This window comes from Ictidomys tridecemlineatus, chromosome 3 (genome assembly GCF_052094955.1).
Source record: "Ictidomys tridecemlineatus isolate mIctTri1 chromosome 3, mIctTri1.hap1, whole genome shotgun sequence".
NCBI lineage: Eukaryota > Metazoa > Chordata > Mammalia > Rodentia > Sciuridae > Ictidomys > Ictidomys tridecemlineatus.
The window spans coordinates 171,256,000-171,273,988 of NC_135479.1; the positions used below are offsets into that span (position 1 = coordinate 171,256,000).

At 38.6% G+C, this 17,989-nt stretch overlaps 1 pseudogene; it reads left to right on the forward strand.

Annotated features, from left to right (window-relative positions):
• Positions 1-789: 789 nt before the first annotated feature.
• Positions 790-4,167, forward strand: LOC101967696 (RNA cytidine acetyltransferase-like; annotated as a pseudogene).
• The last annotated feature ends 13,822 nt before the right edge of the window (positions 4,168-17,989 follow it).

Consider the following 17,989-nt stretch of genomic DNA (forward strand, 5'->3'; position numbering starts at 1 on the left):
TTCCTGCCACAGTCTGGCTGGGCACAAAAATCACGAGCCACTCACAGCCTTGTAGATTCAAACAGCAATTCTTTACTCCTGAACTCTCACCGGCACTCTACACGCACGTTCTGGGGAAAATTCCACACCTCCACCAGGCTCTGCATCCCAAATACTCTCTGAATCGGCGAGAACCCAACGGGAACTCAAGGAGCAGGCGCCTGGAGGCAGCAGGATACGCCCTATTCCCAGCAGGATACACCTTAAACCCGGATCCACCCTAAACCCGGATCCGCCCTGGTCCTTGAGCAGGGTCACCTTTCTCAAACATTCATGCAATGTCACTGCAAATGACCTGGGTCCAAGGCAAGCCCATTTCCACAATGGAGAGTCCTCCCTCTAAGCAACATGGAGTAGGCTGACAAGGAAATCGCCATGCATCATTCCTACTTGGCTATGACTCTCAGCAACTTCCTTAACAAGACTCCAAAAGCACAAGAAAGAAAATCAAAAATTAATAAATGGGATGGCATCAAACTACAAAGCTTATTATAGCAAAGGAAACAATCAAGAGCCTGAAGAGAGAGCCTATAGAATGAGAGAAAATCTTTGCCACCCACACCTCAGATAGGGTGTTAATTTCCAGGATATACAAAGAAGTCAAAAAACTTAAGACCTAAAAAGTAACAACCCGGGAGTTGTTCCGTTTCCCCACGTGCTTCAGCTTCACGCTGGGCTCCCGGCGCAGCCTAGGCTTTGAATGGAAGCTCTCTGATCCAGGATTCTCCAGTGCTCTGATAGTTTTTCACCATGCATGGGAAGAAGGTGGATAATTGAATCCAGATTCTCATTGAGAATGGGGTAGCTCTACAACAAAGGTCTCTCTTTGTTGTACTTGGGGATCATGGAAAAGATCAGGTGGTAATCCTCCATCACATGTTGTCCAAAGCAACTGTGAAGGCTCGGCCTTCAGTGCTGTGGTGCTATAAGAAAGAATTGGGATTTAGCAGTCACCGGAAGAAGAGAATTCGACAGCTGCAGAAGAAAATTAAGAATGGGACCTTGAACATAAAGCAAGATGACCCCTTTGAGCTCTTTGCAGTGGCCACAAACATTCGCTATTGCCACTACAATGAGACCCACAAGATCTTGGGCAATACCTTCGGCATGTGTGTCCTCCAGGATTTTGAAGTCTTAACTCCAAACTTGTTGGCCAGGACTGTAGAAACAGTGGAAGGTGGCGGACTAGCGATTATCCTGCTCTGAACCATGAACTCACTCAAGCAGTTGTACATGATGACATGGATGTGCATTCCAGGTACAGGACTGAGGCCCATCAGGATATCGTGGGACAATTTAATGAGAGGTTTATCTTCTCTCTGGCATCTTGTAAAAAGTTCCTTGTCATGAATGACCAGCTCAACATCCTGCCCATCTCCTCCCACATTGCCAGCATCGAGGCCTTACCTCCAAAGGCTCCAGATGAGAATCAGTCCTTCTGCTCTGGAGCTGCAGGAGTTGAAAGAGAGCTTGCAGGACACCTAGCCTGTGAGTGTGTTGGTGGACCGCTGCAAAACCCTAGACCAGGCCAAAGCCATCTTGAAATTCATCGAGAGGATCTCGGAGAAGATCCTGAGGAGTACTTTTGCCTTCACTGCCACCTGTGGGCGGGGAAAATCTGAAGCCCTGGGATTGGCTTTTGCTGGGGTGGTAGCATTTGGGTACTCCAATATTTTTGTTACCTCTCCAAGCCCTGATAATCTCCACACACTGTTTAAATTTGTATTTAAAGGATTTGATGCTCTGCAGTATCAGGAACATCTGGATTATGAGATTATTCAGTCTCTAAACCCTGAGTTCAATAAAGCAGTGATCAGAGTGAATGTCTTCCAGGAACACAGGCAGACCATTTAGTACATACACCCTGCAGATACTGTGAAACTGGGCCAGGCTGAGCTGGTTGTGATAGATGAAGCTGCCGCCATCCCGTTGCCCCTGGTGAAGAGCCTGCTCGGGCCCTACCTTGTTTTCATGGCATCCACCATCAATGGCTATGAGGGCACTGGCCAGTCACTGTCCCTCAAGTTAATTCAACAGCTCCGTCAGCAGAGTTTCCAGAGCCAGGTCAACACCACCGCCGAGAACAAGACCACGATGACAGCCAGACTGGCATCAGCACGAACACTGCACAAGGTTTCCCTCCAGGAGTCAATCCGATACACCCCGGGGACGCTGTGGGAAAGTGGCTGAATGATTTGCTGTGCCTGGATTGCCTCGACATGGTCTCTGGCTGCCCCTTACCTGAAGCCTGTGAGCAGTACTATGTTAACAGGGATACCCTCTTCTGCTATCACAAGGCCTCTGAAGTTTTCCTCCAGTGGCTTATGGCCCTCTAGGTGGCTTCACATTACAAGAACTCTCCCAATGATCTCCAGGTGCTCTCTGATGCGCCAGCTCATCTCCTCTTCTGCCTTCTGCCTCCTGCCTCCCGTGCCCCCCACCCAGAATGCCCGTCCTGAAGTGCTTGCTGTTGTCCAGGTGTGCCTTGAGGGGGAGATTTGTCGTCAGTCCATCTTGAATAGCCTGTCTCGAGGCAAGAAGGCTTCAGGGGACCTGATTCCATGAACAGTGTCAGAACAGTTACAAGATCCAGACTTTGGTGGCCTTTCTGGTGGAAAGGTCGTTCATATTGCTGTTCACCCAGATTATCAAGGGATGGGCTATGGCAGCCGAGCTCTGCAGCTGCTGCAGATGTACCACGAAGGCAGGTTCCCTTGTCTGGAGGAAAAAGTCATCGAGACATCCCAAGAAGTCCACACCGTAAACAGTGAGGCTGTCAGGGCTGGGGATGTGGCTCAAGCGGTAGCGCGCTCGTCTGGCATGCGTGCTGCCCGGGTTCGAGCCTCAGCACCACATACCAACAAAGATGTTGTGTCCACCGAGAACTAAAAAATAAATATTAAAAAAAAAAATTCTCTCTCTCTTCTCCTCTCTCACTCTTTCTTTAAAAAAAAAAAAAAAACAGTGAGGCTGTCAGCTTGTTGGAGGAAGTTATCACTCCCCGGAAGGACCTGCCTCCCTTACTCCTCAAACTGAAGGAGAGGACCGCTGAGCGCCTGGATTACCTGGGTGTGTCCTATGGCCTGACCCCTAGGCTCCTCAAGTTTTGGAAACGAGCTGGATTTGTTCCCATCTATTTGAGACAGACCCTGAATGACCTGACTGGAGAACACTCTTGCATCATGCTGAAGACTTTGACTGACGAGGACAAGGCTGATCGGGAACCTGGCTGTCAACCTTTTGGAAAGATTTCTGAAGGCAATTCCTTGCCCTGTCCTACCAGTTCAGCACCTTCTCTCCTTCCCTGGCTCTGAACATCATTCAGAACAGGAAGATGGGGAAGCCAGCCCAACCTGCCCTAGGCCGGGGGGAGCTGGAGGCACTCTTCCTCCCCTATGACCTGAAGCGACTAGAGATGTATTCATGGAACATGGTTGACTATCACCTCATCATGGACCTGATCCTGGCCATCTCCCGCTTGTATTTCCTGAACCAACTGGGGGACCTGGCCCTGTCTGCTGCCCAGTCAGCTCTCCTCTTGGGGATTGGCCTACAGCATAAGTCTGTGGACTAGCTGGAAAAGAAGATTGAGCTGCACTCGGGCCAATTAATGGGACTTTTCAACCAGATCATCTGCAAAGTGGTGAAGCTGTTTAATGAGGTGCAGGAAAAGGCCATTGAAGAGCAGATGGTGGCAGTGAAGGATGTGGTCATGGAGCCCACGATGAAGATCCTGAATGATGACTTGGATGTAGCAGCAAAGGAATTCCAGGAGAAACACAAGAAAGAAGTGCGGAAGCTGAAGAACATGGACCTCTCTCAGTACATAATCCGTGGGGATGATGAAGAGTGGAATGAAGTTTTGAACAAAGCTGGGCAGAATGCCTCGATAGTCAACCTGAAGAGTGACAAGAAAAGGAAGTTGGAAACCAAACAAAACCTAAACAGAACAAGAAGTTGAAGAAAAACAGAGATCTAAAGAACAAAAACAGATATGAAACTGAAGCGGAAGAAATAGTGAAGAAAAACTTGGGTCTCAGTGGCCGCCTGTGAGGAGGTACCTGACTTCCTGAGCCATCTCTGGGTGGCAGCCTGGACGATTAGAAACAATCGGGGCCCCAACAAACGCACAGGTGGGCTGTGATGAAGTCTGTAGGCCTGACTGTGCCCCCCTGTGGGCCCTACTGACTGAAGACCCAGTGACTCCCACACAGTTCTGCTTCCAGCGTGGTGGCTGGGCCGCCTCTGGCACCACCAGGGGTACATCTCTCTCAGCCTCCTTCCTGTCCCTCCTTTCCCATAGGTTTGGATTTCACTGTGGCCAGCTTCTCAGCCTGGTTCCCACATGTGGGAAGGCCATGCTGACTGTCCCTTCCCAGGCCCTTAAGTATACAGCTTCCTGGTGATGTTCAGGAGGATGCTCAGTGGCTGCTGGGTCTCATCTTGGACTTGTCCCAGTGCCCTGAGGCCTGGAAAAAATGGACTCTAGTGCACCCAGTGGCCGCTGTTGTGTGCACTAGGGTTTGTGGATGCCATATCCTGTTCCACTCCTGCCTTAGGCCTGCTGCCCTTAGAGTCTCAGAAGAGCTCGAGCCCTTAATTTAAGTCATATGTGACGTCTGAGTCCTCAAACCTGTTATATCATCATTTGGGAAAAAATGTTGGGCAAGGCCCTTTTGCTAGCAGGGTTGAGGGGAGGGATAGACAATCTATTTTTAATAAATAACATCCTAGCAAGACTAAAATAAAACTAATAACCCAATCAATAAATAAGCAAAGGAACTAAACAGATACTTTCAAAAGAATATGAACAGTCAACAAATATATGAAACAAATGTTCAACATCATTGGCAATTAAAGAAAGGAAATGTAAAACTACACTGTGACTTTATCTTATTCCAATCAAAATGGCAATTATTAAGAATACGAGTAACAATAAATGCTGGTGAGGATGTGGGGAAAAGTGTATACTCGTACATTGTTGGTGAGATTATAAATTAGTGCAAGCACTCTGGAAAGCAGTATGGAGATTCCTCAAAAAAACTAAGAATGGAACCACCATTTGACCCAGTTATCCCACTCCTCAGTATACAGAAAGAATTTAAATTCAGCATACTAGAAAGATGAAGCCACATCTATGTTTATAGCCGCACAATTCACAATAGCTAAGCTATGGAGCCAACCTAAATGCCCACCAATGGATGAATGGATAAAGAAATTGGGGTATATATACAAAATGGAACATTACTCAGCTATAAAGAAGAATGACTTTATGACATTTACGAGTAAATGAATAGATATGGAAAATATCATGTTAAGTGAAATAAGCCAATCCCAAGAAATCGAAGGTCAAATGTTTTCACTGATATGTAGAAGCTAACCCACAATAAAGAGGAGTGGGGAGAAAAAAAAGTTCAGAGAATTACACAAAGAGGGGCAGGTAGAAGAGAGAGATAGGAATAGGAAATACAGTGAAATCTAACATAACTTTCCTTTGTACATATATGAATACACCACAATGAATCCCACCATCATGTATATCCCCAAGATTACAACACTAATTAGAACATGATATATTTTGCATATCTATAATTGTATCAAAATAGACTCTACTATCATGTATAATTAAAAAGAACCAACAAAAAATACAAAAAAAAGAGCTGATTTTAGTGGTTCAAATCTTCAATACCTTCTCTTATGAGATAAGCAAAGCCTGAAATTTTATACACACAAACACACACACACACACACACACACAGAGATACAGATAGATCAATGTCCTGATTAACACATATTTGTGGCACATAAGAGTTACACCAGCAAGAAACACATGTAGTCTACTTGCCAGCTTTAGGGGAGGTTGGCCTTGTGACTACATTCATGTTTAGGTGATTTCTTTCCTGTTGACATGGATCTCTTCAGGTGCAAGAGACTTGAAGAGCCTGTCCATGCATGACAAGGGTACATGTGTTTCATTTCATGCAATCAGGTAGCTTGTTCTAGAGTCTAAGTCCTCTTATTACCCTTTTCTCTCTTGTTTCATTTCTTTCAAATTTTTGTTCAATTAACTTATCAGAGAAAACTTTCCCTGACCATTCTACATGAGCAAATCACCTTCACATCCACATTTCCACAGACCTTCAGTATCCCACTATTACCATGATGACCCTCCATCCCAAGTATACTGCTTTATTTTCCTCTAAAAATGTCATATCAGTATCTAACTTGTTATACTTACATGTTATCACTCCCCTCAATAGAACAAAAGCATCATTGCAATAAGAACATTTTTCTTATTTGTTCACCGCCAAATCGTTAGTTGCCTAAATGCCTACCATGTAGTAGATAAATATTTCATGGTTAAATGAAAAATTAAATAAAAGCTGGATTTTTTTCTAACTAAAACTTATCATTACAGATTAATGAATTGAAACTACAATAGGTGTTTCCAAAGCATATTCTTTCACTGGCCTAATGAAAGCTACTAACCCACCAGGTATGGTCATTCCTCAACATATGCAAGTTTCAGTTCTGAAATAGCACTCCCTGATGCTACATCTTGTTCTGTAATCATGAGATATGTCCCTGGTGGTTTATTTACCTTTACTCTTTCCACACTCTTTTAGGCACAACTGAAATACAAAATCTTAAACTCCTTAAATAAACTGTTCCTCATCTTCATAACTATACATCTAGATATAGATATCTAAAGATATAAATTATGTCTATATAGATTATATCTATCTATATATATTTTGTTGTTGTTGCTTCTGGGTTTGTCTTCCTTTTATTTTTACTTTCATTTCTGGTACAGATAATTATTTCTTTAACATATTTTTTTATATTTTCCCCACAGAGAGTGTGAATCAGAAAAGACAAGTATGTTCTAAGTCTACTAAAATCAACTATAGTGTGAGTGGATTTTATCCATCTCCATCTCCTTCAGCATAATAGTAGATAATTGCCTGGACCTTAGAGCCAGACCACCTGCATCCCTGTTCTAGCTCTACAATTAACTGCATTTCCTGGAAAAAGTAACTTAAACTTCCTATGCCTTAATTTCCACAGAGTAAAACAAAAATAATGGTACCTTATCTGTCATATAGGATTATTATAAGGATTAACTGACTACACACACACACACACACACAAATATATATATATATATATATATATATATATATTATATATATATATATATATAAATATATATATATATATACAACATATGCTTGGAAGAGGCCGCTGAATGTGGTAAGAATTCTATAAAAATTACCTAAGTTTTGCAATTTTATGCAGGAGATGTTATAGAAAACATCTTTCCCAGTCCTATATCTCATCTTTACTGTACCTTCCTTATAATATTCTTTCTCAAAGTATGTTCTCTGAGTTAAAAGCATCAACTCTATCTGGAACCTATTTGAAACTCAGATCTTGGTCTTTACTTTAGATTTATGGATTGGAAACTCTAAACTCTAGGGGTGGAGCCAATTTGTTTTAACCACCTCTAAATATCATTATGATAAGTTTTAAAATCACTGCCTTTGATTTTTTTTGTGTGTGTGTGGCGTGGTGCTGGAAATTGTATTTAGGGCCTCCTGTATGACTGGCAAATGTTCTGCCACTGAGGTACAATCCCATTCTCTACTGCCTTTGATTCAAATTCAATAAATTTCTTAACTATGTCCTTTCATTGAATGTGCAATAACCTTATTATAACTTCATTACTTTGAAAATTGTGCTTTTTTTCTCTCTCATATGTTTATCTTCTTGGTCTTTCACTTTCAAATCTGCTCTGAAACACTTGGTATGGCTGTTGCAATCTTCCTTGAGGTAGTTCCCCCATTATTCTGACACTTGTGTCCCACTTCAGAGATTACGATTTAATTGCTCTAGGTGTGCCATGGCCATTAGAATTTTTAAATGAGGATTTCTAACATACAGCCATTGTTAAGAGCACTGATATATTCTGATTTAGTCACAAATGAGTCTGAATTTTCATTTTCTGGATCTTAATATTATAACAATGTATCCCATCCATCTCTGCTGATTTAAATTATTTAAGTTCTTAAAAGTACAAATGCCTAGATTCCTCCACTCATAACTTACAGAGAAAGCCATGGGAAGTGGTATTTTTAATAAGTACCCAGAGTGATTCTTCTCATTATGGAAAAATTTAGGAAAGAGTGATATATCATAACTAGATAAATATGTATGATTCTTTCCACTTCTAATTGTGGGACAAGAATATTGTTTAGATAGGTGCAATGCAACCCCTTAGTTTTGACATATTTTAATTTTTTACTCATCAATTATAATGTCATACACCAAATGATTTTTCTATTTAGTATCCCTAGAGGAGAAAGTATGTGACTTGGATTATGCTTTATGAAAAAAAAAAAAAGAAGAAGAAGAAGAGGAAATTCAAAGCAGTTTTTGGCAACCTAGATTTTTTTGTTGACTATGAAAGGAGATTATTTGCTTACTCACTTAGGAAGAATGACCAAGTTCAATATCCTATGGGAAAAATTCTCACTGATACTACTCTAACATTTTTTAATTAAAATAAAATAAAACTTTATTTGGAGATTTTAATCTTATTGATTATATGAGAATTAAATATTAATTAATTATTACAAAACTAGCATTTGTAAGATTAAGTAACTATTTTGCAAGAAAGATTACAAAATCCAAATTAAAACACTAAGAAATTTAATTTGTCAAAATTACCATAAAACTTGCAGTGTCTCTTTAGAATTAATGAGACAGAACTCTGGGTGATAGTGACATTACAGGATAACTTTATGTATTTCTAATGCAATCAATGGCTTTTATGAATTAAATACACAGCTTTGAGTATTTAGCTTGTAACAGTTATCTTGCTAAGTGACAAGTAATATATTCATTAGGTTATGTGATTTAATTTATTATCATAGAATTTATTCTACGATGCTTAAAATAGCTGAACTCATTTCACTAGATTTAGGACTCATTCAGAGAATATAGTTGGTATGTTTTGCTTGAAACTTCAGTGCTAATTGAGATTATTTGGCTCAGGCAGAATGCATCTGTAGCAAGGCTTAAAGATCATGACTACCTGAGGAATATAAGATATTTTCTCCTTGAATTATCCAACACCTATAACTGTGCCAATCTGCACACATTTTCATAACAAGGAGAGCTCAGAAAGTGAACCCTCAACTTTCTATCTGTTCTAACCATCAAATTTAATACATAATGAATCAACCAAAACAATAGTGTATCAAAATGACTTTATGAAAAATCTAAAGTGTGAATGAGTTATTATTACATGAGAGTCTTTGTTAGGGGCACTAGGGATTGAACTCAAGGGCATTCAACCACTGAGCCACAACCCCAGCCCTATTTTGTATTTTATTTAGATACAGGGTCTCACTGAGTTTCCAAGTGCCTTGATAAATTACTGAGTTTGGCTTTGAACTTGTGATTCTCCTGCCTCAGCCTCCCAAGCTGCTGGGATTACAGGTGTGCACCAATACACCCGGTTACATAAGAACATTTTTAAACAAATGAAAAGCAAAACAGCTTAACACTTTTTAAAACTGAGCTAAAGTGCCCCTGGAATCATTATAAAATCTGGTCCTGCTTGCCCTAATGAGGTCACCAAAGTGCCTGAAGTCTTTCACCACCTTCCCAACTAATGCACACACTTCCACCCAAACTTTCCCCACCCGTGCTCTACTCTCCCTTCTGTCTTCACAGTGACAGTGAATCTAATGAACTATGAGGACATAACTAAATCCAATGTGTTTGCTATATTAATCATCCTAGGATCTTGTCAAAATGCAAATTCTGACTCAATAGATAGGTTGGTATTGTGATTTTGCATTCTATCTTGCTCCCAGGAGACACTAACATCCTGCTGGCCAACAGTTTACACTTGGAGTAGAACGAGGCTAAAAGATAGCTTTTGTGAAGTTAGAGCAGTGTCTTTCCAGTCCAGTCAAGTCCAAGGACTCAGTGTTTCAGAAAAATGTGGATTGCTAGGCTTCATTCCTGACCTACTGAGTCTGAATCTGTGAGGGCTAAACCCAGGAATCCTCAGCTTTAATAATCTCTGCAGGTGATCACCGTACATCCCAAAGCTCAACTGCAGATTCATTTTCAACTGTTCACAGCTGCTCACTTTGTGAATTGCTCGATACAGAAGATGCCCTAATGCAAAGGAGCCAACCACACAGTGGAAACAGCAAATAAAATGACAAATTAGGCGAGAAACAATTTTGAAAGAGTAGGATGTTCAAATCATCAACGAAGCCACATCTTCATTCCAAACAAAAAACAGCCCTTTAGTTTCTCTGGTGCAGAGCACCTTGAAGAGAAATGTTTTCATTTCTTGTACATAAAATTCTTTTCTGCCATAATATGTGAATCTCTGAGTTATCTCACTTGACCATCTCCAGCTTGCCAATCTTCCATTTTGACATTGCTTCCATTTGCCATTACGTGGCACCACATGGCAGGTGTTAAGTCATCTCTGGTAATTACATGCTTCAGTAGAAACTTAGATCCTGCATGCTCAGGAGAGTGTAAAAGCTGTCATGAAAATTTAAAAATAGTCTAAAGCTGGTGACCTCTCAAAAGATCTGCATGCAGCTTTCAGCAGGAACATTTCAACAGGAATGTACATGCCCCAAATTGAGCAGTTTCCTCCTAAAAATGTAAAAATTAAATGTATCCTGGTTACTATTTTATAAAAACATCTCTCAAAAAAGAAATCCATAAATGAAATTACTTTCTGAAAGAACAGCTGCTGAAAATACCCCACAAGTATGTAAAGATGAACCTCACATAGCATTTACCCTCCATTCATATGGCACCCTCTTCCCAAAAAGAAGGGGCAGCTAATATCAATTTCATTCACTTGCACAGCTTAGAAGTTTGCTGCTTTGTAGATAGGCATATTGAGTATATTGAGATATTTCTGAGAGGAAATTATATTCTGAGTGGCATTTCTTTCAGACATTAGTTTGTGTTCTTCAAATGAACTCAATTTTAAACATGGTATGTTTTGTTGCTCAAAGCAGAATCTGGAAGTAAGTCAAGTTTTTACAAATCCTGTACAGAGGTACACAATTTAAAACTTTGACATTTTCAGAAATGGGTTAGGATTCAAGTCAAGTTTAGTTTATTCTAAATTACTCTGCCTAACCCTAGGGAAAATCTAATAGAGGAAAAATTCTTCGACATCAGGAAAGAGAAATAGTCATTGCTCAGTCTCCATGAAGATATGTACAGCAAAAACAAAAGGAAGAAAAAGGTTAAAAGAAAAAGAAAAAATGTATCTGACTATAGCAACTTCAGGAAATTAAATAGTTGAACAGCAAATCTTCTTAGTATATTTGGTACCAACTAAATAGCTTTTTAACTTCTGTGTATTTCAACTTTTTAATCCATTTTATAAATGGACTATTTTTTTAATGTATGTCAATAAATGAAAATCCAATTCCATTTCTACAAAAAAAATAGTGAATCCAATTATAAGATACAAAATTAGGCATGGTTGAGGATGGAATTATAAATAAGAAACTACTCACAAAATGATCATCAAATAGTGCTTGGAGATGGGGATAGTGTTGTTAATAATATAAGCCCACAAACATATATATTAATAATCAGGTTATAGTTGATGAAAGACAGTAGAGAATGTTAATGTGGCTCAGAGGAGTGACTTCATCAGATTTGAAACATTGAGAACTGCTTCCTGAAGTAGATGCTTTATAGATGGAACCCTGATGCTTGTGTAAGATTTTGTAAGGATGAATTAAGAAACCAAGATATTGAAGAAAATATAATAGAAACACAAAATTTGAAATGCAGAGAATTTGTTTGGGTTTGACTTCTTTGGGTCCACATAAGGAAAAAATTGAGATGTTGCCAATGAAGTGTTGGGGTGGATATTATAGTGGCATTTTAGCAAGCAGAGGATTTTTTTTATTGATTTGACCATGGAAAAATCTTTCAGTGTATTACAGTACAGAAATGGCATAAATAATCTCTAATATGAATGGCATGAGAAGACTTATGAGAAGTTATTATGAAGGACTGACTTGACAGAAATAAACAATGAGGAATCAGATAGGTATTGAAGAATTGCAAACTATTGAGATAGAAACTACAGAGATGAGCAATTTAGTAGAGAAATTAGCAGGAGATGTGGTAAAGGAAACTCAAAACTGCTGCAACAGTTTCAAGTTTATTTAACTAAGAAAATAGACTGTTTTCTCTTAAACTATGAAAAATTACAAAGTAAAATATATAATTTTTTTCTATTTCAATTCAGATTTTAAAAATTTTCCTCATGTGGCCACTTGCTTTGCTTTGACCATCTACATAAACGTTTCAATTGTCTACTTCTTTAGAAAGCATGCATGTATTTTTTTAAAGATATGAATTGATTCATTGTAAAGCACATAAATAAATTTAAAATAAGGCAATATCATGATAGATGTTATTTTTACATTTATTGGTTAAGTTATTCAATGATTTGTACTTTTTAATTATCAATGTACAAATCAACCAAAAATATACATGGTATTAAACTTGCTTCTCTGATTTTGCTTTAACAAATAAGACCAAAAAAATAGGAACTGAGCTGATACACAAACAGAATATATAAGAGATCAATATTCCCCAAAAATGTCTAGACTAAATTTAGTTATATAATTTCAGTTCTGAGACAGTACTAGATATATAGTAATCTACATTATCATTGGGTGTGTGTGTGTGTGTGTGTGTGTGTGTGTGTGTGTGTGTGTGTGTGTGTGCGTGCGCGCGCGTGTGTGTGTTGCTAGGGATTGAACCCAGGGCCTTGTGTATATGAAGCAAGCACTCTACTAACTGAGCTATATCCCTGGCCCTACATTATCATTTTATATATGAGGATTTTATCACTGAAATGACCATTTTATAGGAATAAGTAAAATTGTACAGTAATTAGAATACTTAAAAGTATTAATAATAACTTCTTCCTAAAATGTTTATGCACTGTCAAGCAGTGTTTAGAACTAGAGGCATCACCATTGGAAAGGAAGCAGTCACACCCTGAAGGAAGTTATTATCTATAAGAGTTTCTAGAAAAGTCATTCAACTCCACTTGGTTTAGGAACTCAAGACACAGTGGATGGATGAAGGACAGCACCTAAGCCAAGTTTGATGTATCAGAGAAGACATATCAACCGATAAAAGAAACAAGCATAAATGGAAGCATTTACTAGGCAGAAGAGAAGGCAGGAAGGAGACATGGAGGCAAGAATCCTGGTTATTAATGACTGGAGTGCTGAACCATGGATAGGGTAAAAGAGGAGGTTGTAAAGGTGAGAAGAGGAGGGCAATGGGGAAAAGGCAGATAGGGAAAGGTCTGTATGCCTATTAGAGTTTGATATTTAACTCAGAAGAAAAGGAGTCATTGCATTTTCAAATAGTAAAGTGACATAATAAGATGCATGTAGTATAAAATCACTTCAGGTGTTATGAACAGAAACAAATACTAGGTTGAAAAGAGAGATAGGCTTTGAGGACAATATAAAATATAGAGAAATATGGGCAGTTAATTAAGGTAATTAACTGTGGACAAAAAATAAGATAATACTAGGAGGAAATTTTGGTGAATAATTAAATGTGACTGATAAAGGAAAGGGGAAAGTCTAACAGAAAGTTAATATAAGGTGATATCAGACTCCTTTAATTGGCTAAGTAGAGAGATAATGGTGAAATTCACTAAAATGGAGAGTGTAGGAAAAGACGAAATCTGGAAAGAAAGAATAAATTAATCTTTATGTATATTGAATTAAAGTTGCCTATTGGCCACTTTATATTGGCCACTGGATATACAGATTTGAAACAAAGAAGAAAGGTCTGGCTTTTAGATTGATTTTCAGCATATATACATGGCAACTGAAATAAAGAGGGTGATGACATTGTTCTAGGAGAATATTTACAAGGGAAAAAAAAGGGACAAAGATAGAGCCTTGAATAACCAAAATTTCATAAAAATAGAACAGTCATGGAAGAAACAGGAAAATGAGAATAAAATGTGATGAAAGCTAAAGAAATTGTTGTTTGCAAAGAGAAGGTGTTAATGTTACTGAGGAATCAAAAGTGATAGCAAAAAAATATGTTTGTTGGACTCAAAGAAGAATGTTGTGGGCAAACATGTCAATAATGTTCCTGTGGATTAGTAGGAGCAAGCTAGTCTGCAGTGAAGTAGAGAAGATGAATTCAAGAAAGCAATTATAGATAACAACTCTTTGAGATAAAGCTAAGGAGACATGTAAAGGAGGACAAGAAATAGACACAGGACTGTCTTAGAGAAGAGGATGCCTGGCCTGGTTAACTATTCACTAGAGTCAAGATCATAGAAAGAGGTTAAAGACACAGTAGAATCAAAACACTCTTGTGTGAAATAGTTAACTTTAAGGAGAGGAAATATTTTTCTTTATAGAAAAAAGAAAATGAATTCATTTTTTTTTTTAGTCACATGTTCTCGTTTTCTTTTACTATAAAACAGACCACTATAGATGTAGAGGTTTACCATAAACAGATGTATTCTCTCACAGTTCCAGGAGTCTGGACACTGGGTGTCTGAGTCATCTTCTCAGGCCTGACAGTGAAATCAATGTGTTGGCTGGTGTATGTTCTCATCTGAGATTCCGGCTCTTCCTCTATGCTTATTGTTTGCTGGTAGAATTCAGTTCTTTGCAGCTGTAAACCTGAAGTCCCTGTTCTATTGCTGGCTGTTCTGCTTTGCCCTGTCTATGTGGTGGCATTTTGCTTCTTCAGGGCCAAGAGAACATCACTGCTGCTCCAAGTCTCTCTAATTATCAGGAAGGACTCAGATTCTACTAATGGCTCATCAGACTCAAGTAATAACTCACCTGAAGAATGTTCATTCTGATTAAGTCAAGGTCACCTGATCTGCAGTCTTAATCCCATCAGTAAGATTCTTCCACTTTTGTCATGTAACAACCTTGTCAGGAGTGACAGTAACAACATTCTGTTCACACTAAAGGGGAATAGACTACACAAGTTATATACTACAGGGAATGGAGAATTTCAAGGAAAACCAGGATTCTGCCTGGCATGCCAAAAAAAAAAATTGCCTGAATTTAAACATTTTTCTTTTCTTTCCCAAAGAGAGATTTATCTACTATTCACTTAATATTTGTATTCTCATGTCTCAAATAATAAAAAAATTGAAAGCAATAATTAAATTCTCTATGAAAACTCCCCCCTCCTTTCTTTTATGTATTTATTCATGCTCTTTTATTTTGGGGTATCAAGGATTGAAACCAGGGGTGCTCTAACCTTAAGCCCTTTTTTTTTTTTTTGAGACAGAGTCTCACTAAGTTGCTCAGGGCCTTGCCAAGCTGCTGAGTCTGGCTTTGAAGTTGAGATCCCCCTGCCTCAGCCTCCTGAGTTTCTGGGATTATAGACATGTGCCACCATTCCTGGCCTTGTTTAGTTTTCTGATGGTGGAGATCCAACCTAGAGTCCTAAGCATGCTAGACAAGTGCTATATCACTGAGGGGTACCCCTAATTCTCTCTCCTTTCTTAAAGACACAGTCTTTGGAGAACTTTTGCTTCAGGTTTATACAATTGCTGCCCCACTTTTGAGCAATATAAGTCTGATACTTGAGGCAGCTCTAACTCTCCCCATTCTCTAAAGGTTACGGCTTCTATAAGTACATGTGAAGTCTGACACCATCACAATCCATTGCTCTTTGGATTCTGTATTTCTTTCTGAAGCTAGTGGAGATCAAGCACTTGCAAATTAACCTAATAGGTTATAACTATGACCTGTTCACAACAGAAACTGATTTCACCCTGGCACATAAACAAAATAATTTTCAAAACATTGGTGATTGGGCTGGGAATATAGCTCAATGGTAGAACCCCTGCTTAGATTAAACAAGACCACAGGTTTGATCCCCAGCTAACACAAAAGCAAACAAAATTTTAAAACATAATGGCATAAATCAATTCTTATTTACTTTATTATCAGAGTCTTATAAAAATTCAACTTTAGGCTAGGGATGTGGCTCAAGCGGTAGCGCGCTCGCCTGGCATGCGTGCGGCCTGGGTTCGATCCTCAGCACCACATACAAACAAAGATATTGTGTCCACCAAAAACTAAAAAAAATAAATATTAAAATATTCTCTCTCTCTCTCCCTCTCTCCCTCTCTCTTTAAAAAAAATTCAACTTTAATAAAATTCAAATATCAAAATGGAGAAACAATTCAGTTAATTTCTTTTTTTGAATGCAATGCATAGTAGATATTACAATATTAAAAAAAAAAAAAAAAAAAAAAAAAAAAGCACAATGCAGTCTCACACCATACTAAATACAATGTTAGTAGCTTATGTAGAAGAAAGTTCAGGCACCTCTGGCTCTTTGATCACTAGTCTCTTTCCCTGGCCTCCTGTGGCATGTCGTCCCTAAGCTTCCTTTTCCCATGGAAGCAAGATGGTTGCAGTGGCATCCATTGCATGCATTAGAACTACATGCTCCTCATTCATACTCAGTAGCCACTTTCTAGACTCTCTGGACCCTTCCTGAAGCTTCCTATATCGTAGGTTAGAATTTGGTTATAGGCCCATTTCTAAAAAAAATTACTGGCAGAGAAAGTAGAATGACCATGACTGATGTAGACTAATTCTGATCTTTGCAGATGTCATCAAACCCATAATCTACCTTGCTACCACTCAGTGGGCAAAGGTGGAATAAGTGTAAAATTTGAAAGCCATACCACCTTGTTTAAGAAAAGGAGGATTTACCCTGAATTTAATTTTTGAGTGGAATTAAGCAAATGGGGTTCTCTCATCATAAAACTTTTCAGTTTTTTTTTTTTTCCTTTTTGTCAACATTTTGTTTAGGAACCTTATTCTAAGATAACGCTATAAACTCCAGACTTGAAAGTATTTTTAATATGTAAGAAAACATCAAAGAGAAAGGTTTTGTTACTTAGTGAAGGTTGTATTAGGATGTATAATTAACTGTGTCACATGCATGTTACACTCCGATTGCTCTTTTCAGTGACTTTCATTATTGACACTGCTTGTGTCAGAGACCAGCTTACAGTTACATGAGTTTTGGGGGAACATTCCAGATCCAAATCATAACAATCACATTATCTCTGGTAGGAATAAATGCCAGTGAGGTGCCTGATGTCATAAGTCTCCAGAGCACTGGAGCAATACTTGCAACAAGACCTTTAGATGCTTGTGGTTACTTACAACCTTGCATTTTTTTACAAAGTACATAAAATATAATCTGAATATGTCCTATAACTCTCCATATGATGAGATTATGTCCTTTAAACTAGTTTATTTTTATAATATTTCTTAGTAACAGATTTTTTATAAAAGCTTACCCATAAAAATCTTTTGCATCCGAAGTTTCATGGCTGATTAAATTCTTGGATTTAGTCATTTCTTTTTTTCTTGTTAAAAACAAAACAAAAAGACCTCAACTAAATAATGCTCTGAATAAATAATTCTCAATACCTCCATTTCTCAGCTTGCTTCCTACGTCTCAGCTTGTATAAATGTGTACTACTCTTCTTGGAAAACAAATTACTTGGGCACAAGAAAGAAACACACTACTTCAGTAACATAGATATGAGTACAGGGAGCAATTCTATAGCTGTTGTATTATTATATATTGATCTAATTGCTGTTTCCTCTAGTGTTTCTCTCCTTCCCCATTGAGAAGCCAAAGTACGAGACTTCTGCCTGCATGTCCAGAGCCAAAAACTCATTATGATAGCAGCCCTGCAAAGCAGTGCTGGGAACCAAACTGTGAAATTGTGATTCCTCCTGTGGAGTGTGGGCAGGGATATGTACTGCTAGTTTTCTAATGGATTAAACCACACAATCACAGCAAATAGTTAGAACACCCTGGATATTGA